Source organism: Triticum dicoccoides, chromosome 7A, assembly GCF_002162155.2.
Source record: "Triticum dicoccoides isolate Atlit2015 ecotype Zavitan chromosome 7A, WEW_v2.0, whole genome shotgun sequence".
In the NCBI taxonomy this organism is placed as follows: domain Eukaryota; kingdom Viridiplantae; phylum Streptophyta; class Magnoliopsida; order Poales; family Poaceae; genus Triticum; species Triticum dicoccoides.
In genome coordinates this window covers 363,639,502-363,644,704 of record NC_041392.1, presented here as the reverse complement: position 1 = coordinate 363,644,704, position 5,203 = coordinate 363,639,502, and positions in this window count along the sequence as shown.

Here is a 5,203-nt window from a genome sequence, read left to right as displayed (position 1 = left end):
GGGCACTTCAATGTTTTTTAAACTTATTTGAACTCCAGATTTTTTTGCGTTCAGTATGCAGCATTTGAAGCGACGTCATCAATTTCCAACACGTTCTGACATCATTTGCTGTTTTTCAGTCATTTACCGATTTGTTTAGAGAGCTAAATGACCGTGAAATTGAAAATCACTACAAAATGAACTATGAAAAATTTGAAACTTGGCATGGTATCATCATTTGACCCACATAGCATGTGCGAAAGAGTAGAGAGGGTCACGGCAAAAACTGGACGCACTTCGTGTACAAACTGGACAATCTCTTTCCTAGTATCAGGATTCCGGACGAAAACTCGTCTGCTACACGGGCACTTCAATGTTTTTAAACTTATTTGTAATCTAGAATTTTTTTGCATTCAGTATGTAGCATTCAAAGCGATGTCATCAATTTCCAACACGTTCTGACATCATTTGTTGTTTTTCAGTCATTTACCGATTTGTTTAGAGAGCTAAATGACCGTGAAATTGAAAATCACTAAAAAATGAACTCTGAAAATGTTGAAACTTGGCATGGTATCATCATTTCACCCGCATAGCATGTGCGAAAGAGTAGAGAGGGTCACGGCAAAAACTGGACGCACTTCATGTACAAACTGGACAATCTCTTTCGGAGTATCAGGATTTTGGATGAAAACTCGTCTGCTACACGGGCACTACAATGTTTTTAAAACTTATTTGAAATCCAGAATTTTTTGCGTTCAGTATGCAGCATTCAAAGCGATATCATCAATTTCCCACACGTTCTGACATCATTTGTTGTTTTTCAGTCATTTACCGATTTGTTTAGAGAGCTAAATGACCGTGAAATTGAAAATCACTAAAAAATGAACTCTGAAAATGTTGAAACTTGGCATGGTATCATCATTTCACCCGCATAGCATGTGCGAAAGAGTAGAGAGGGTCACGGCAAAAATTGGACGCTCTTCGTGTACACACTGGACAATCTCTTTCGGAGTATCAGGATTTTGGACGAAAACTCATCTGCTACACGGGCACTTCAATGTTTTTTAAACTTATTTGAAATCCAGAATTTTTTTGCGTTCAGTATGCAGCATTCAAAGCAACGTCATCAATTTCCAACACGTTCTGACATCATTTGTTGTTTTTCAGTCATTTATCGATTTGTTTAGAGAGCTAAATGACCATGAAATTGAAAATCATTACAAAATGAACTCTGAAAATGGTGAAACTTGGCATGGTATCATCATTTCACCCGCATAGCATGTGCGAAAGAGTAGAGAGGGTCACGGTAAAAACTAGATGCACTTCGTGTACAAACTGGACAATCTCTTTCAGAGTATTAGTGTTTCCGACAAGAACTCATCTGTTACACGGGCACTTCAATGTTTTTTAAACTTAGTTGAAATCAAGATTTTTTTTTTGCATTCAGTATGCTGCATTCAAAGCGAAGTCATCAATTTCCAACATGTTCTGACATCATTTGCTCTTTTTCAGTCATTTAGCGCTTTGTTTAGAGAGCTAACCGACCGTGAAATTGAAAATCACTACAAAATGAACTCTGAAAATGTTGAAACTTGGCATGGTATCATAATTTCACCCGCATAGCATGTGCGAAAGAGTAGAGAGGGTCAGGGCAAAAACAGGACGCACTTCGTGTACAAACTGGACAATCTCTTTCGGAGTATCAGGGTTTTGGACGAGAACTCATCTGTTACATGGGCACTTCAATGTTTTTTAAACTTATTTGAACTCCAGATTTTTTTGCGTTCAGTATGCAGCATTTGAAGAGACGTCATCAATTTCCAACACGTTCTGACATCATTTGCTGTTTTTCAGTCATTTACCGATTTGTTTAGAGAGCTAAATGACCGTGAAATTGAAAATCACTACAAAATGAACTATGAAAAAGTTGAAACTTGGCATGGTATCATCATTTGACCCACATAGCATGTGCGAAAGAGTAGAGAGGGTCACGGCAAAAATTGGACGCACTTCGTGTACAAACTGGACAATCTCTTTCCTAGTATCAGGATTCCGGACGAAAACTCGTCTGCTACACGGGCACTTCAATGTTTTTAAACTTATTTGTAATCTATAATTTTTTTGCATTCAGTATGTAGCATCAAAGAGATGTCATCAATTTCCAACACGTTCTGACATCATTTGTTGTTTTTCAGTCATTTACCGATTTGTTTAGAGAGCTAAATGACCGTGAAATTGAAAATCACTAAAAAATGAACTCTGAAAATGTTGAAACTTGGCATGGTATCATCATTTCACCCGCATAGCATGTGCGAAAGAGTAGAGAGGGTCACGGCAAAAACTGGACGCACTTCGTGTACAAACTGGACAATCTCTTTCGGAGTATCAGGATTTTGGATGAAAACTCGTCTGCTACACGGGCACTACAATGTTTTTAAAACTTATTTGAAATCCAGAATTTTTTGCGTTCAGTATGCAGCATTCAAAGCGATATCATCAATTTCCCACACGTTCTGACATCATTTGTTGTTTTTCAGTCATTTACCGTTTTGTTTAGAGAGCTAAATGACCGTGAAATTGAAAATCACTAAAAAATGAACTCTGAAAATGTTGAAACTTGGCATGGTATCATCATTTCACCCGCATAGCATGTGCGAAAGAGTAGAGAGGGTCACGGCAAAAACTGGACGCACTTCGTGTACACACTGGACAATCTCTTTCGGAGTATCAGGATTTTGGACGAAAACTCATCTGCTACACGGGCACTTCAATGTTTTTTAAACTTATTTGAAATCCAGAATTTTTTTGCGTTCAGTATGCAGCATTCAAAGCAACGTCATCAATTTCCAACACGTTCTGACATCATTTGCTGTTTTTTAGTCATTTATCGATTTGTTTAGAGAGCTAAATGACCATGAAATTGAAAATCACTACAAAATGAACTCTGAAAATGGTGAAACTTGGCATGGTATCATCATTTCACCCGCATAGCATGTGCGAAAGAGTAGAGAGGGTCACGGTAAAAACTAGATGCACTTCGTGTACAAACTGGACAATCTCTTTCAGAGTATTAGTGTTTCGGACAAGAACTCATCTGTTACACGGGCAATTCAATGTTTTTTAAACTTATTTGAAATCAAGATTTTTTTTTGCATTCAGTATTCAGAGCGAAGTCATCAATTTCCAACATGTTCTGACATCATTTGCTATTTTTCAGTCATTTAGCGCTTTGTTTAGAGAGCTAACCGACCGTGAAATTGAAAATCACTACAAAATGAACTCTGAAAATGTTGAAACTTGGCATGGTATCATAATTTCACCCGCATAGCATGTGCGAAAGAGTAGAGAGGGTCAGGGCAAAAACAGGACGCACTTCGTGTACAAACTGGACAATCTCTTTCGGAGTATCAGGGTTTTGGACGAGAACTCATCTGTTACATGGGCACTTCAATGTTTTCTAAACTTATTTGAACTCCAGATTTTTTTGCGTTCAGTATGCTGCATTTGAAGCGACGTCATCAATTTCCAACACGTTCTGACATCATTTGTTGTTTTTCAGTCATTTACCGATTTGTTTAGAGAGCTAAATGACCGTGAAATTGAAAATCACTACAAAATGAACTATGAAAAAGTTGAAACTTGGCATGGTATCATCATTTGACCCACATAGCATGTGCGAAAGAGTAGAGAGGGTCACGGCAAAAACTGGACGCACTTCGTGTACGAACTGGACAATCTCTTTCCTAGTATCAGGATTCCGGACGAAAACTCGTCTGCTACACGGGCACTTCAATGTTTTTAAACTTATTTGTAATCTAGAATTTTTTTGCATTCAGTATGTACCATTCAAAGCGATGTCATCAATTTCCAGCACGTTCTGACATCATTTGTTGTTTTTCAGTCATTTACCGATTTGTTTAGAGAGCTAAATGACCGTTAAATTGAAAATCACTAAAAAATGAACTCTGAAAATGTTGAAACTTGGCATGGTATCATCATTTCACCCGCATAGCATGTGCGAAAGAGTAGAGAGGGTCACGGCAAAAACTGGACGCACTTCGTGTACAAACTGGACAATCTCTTTCGGAGTATCAGGATTTTGGATGAAAACTCGTCTGCTACACGGGCACTACAATGTTTTTAAAACTTATTTGAAATCCAGAATTTTTTGCGTTCAGTATGCAGCATTCAAAGCGATATCATCAATTTCCCACACGTTTTGACATCATTTGTTGTTTTTCAGTCATTTACCGATTTGTTTAGAGAGCTAAATGACCGTGAAATTGAAAATCACTAAAAAATGAACTCTTAAAATGTTGAAACTTGGCATGGTATCATCATTTCACCCGCATAGCATGTGCGAAAGAGTAGAGAGGGTCACGGCAAAAACTGGACGCACTTCGTGTTCACACTGGACAATCTCTTTCGGAGTATCAGGATTTTGGACGAAAACTCATCTGCTACACGGGCACTTCAATGTTTTTTAAACTTATTTGAAATCCAGAATTTTTTTGCGTTCAGTATGCAGCATTCAAAGCAACGTCATCAATTTCCAACACGTTCTGACATCATTTGCTATTTTTCAGTCATTTATCGATTTGTTTAGAGAGCTAAATGACCATGAAATTGAAAATCACTACAAAATGAACTCTGAAAATGGTGAATGTTGGCATGGTATCATCATTTCACCCGCATAGCATGTGCGAAAGAGTAGAGAGGGTCACGGTAAAAACTAGATGCACTTCGTGTACAAACTGGACAATCTCTTTCAGAGTATTAGTGTTTCGGACAAGAACTCATCTGTTACACGGGCACTTCAATGTTTTTTAAACTTATTTGAAATCAAGATTTTTTTTTTGCATTCAGTATGCAGCATTCAAAGCGAAGTCATCAATTTCCAACATGTTCTGACATCATTTGCTATTTTTCAGTCATTTAGCGCTTTGTTTAGAGAGCTAACCGACCGTGAAATTGAAAATCACTACAAAATGAACTCTGAAAATGTTGAAACTTGGCATGGTATCATAATTTCACCCGCATAGCATGTGCGAAAGAGTAGAGAGGGTCAGGGCAAAAACAGGACGCACTTCGTGTACAAACTGGACAATCTCTTTCGGAGTATCAGGGTTTTGGACGAGAACTCATCTGTTACATGGGCACTTCAATGTTTTTTAAACTTATTTGAACTCCAGATTTTTTTGCGTTCAGTATGCAGCATTTGAAG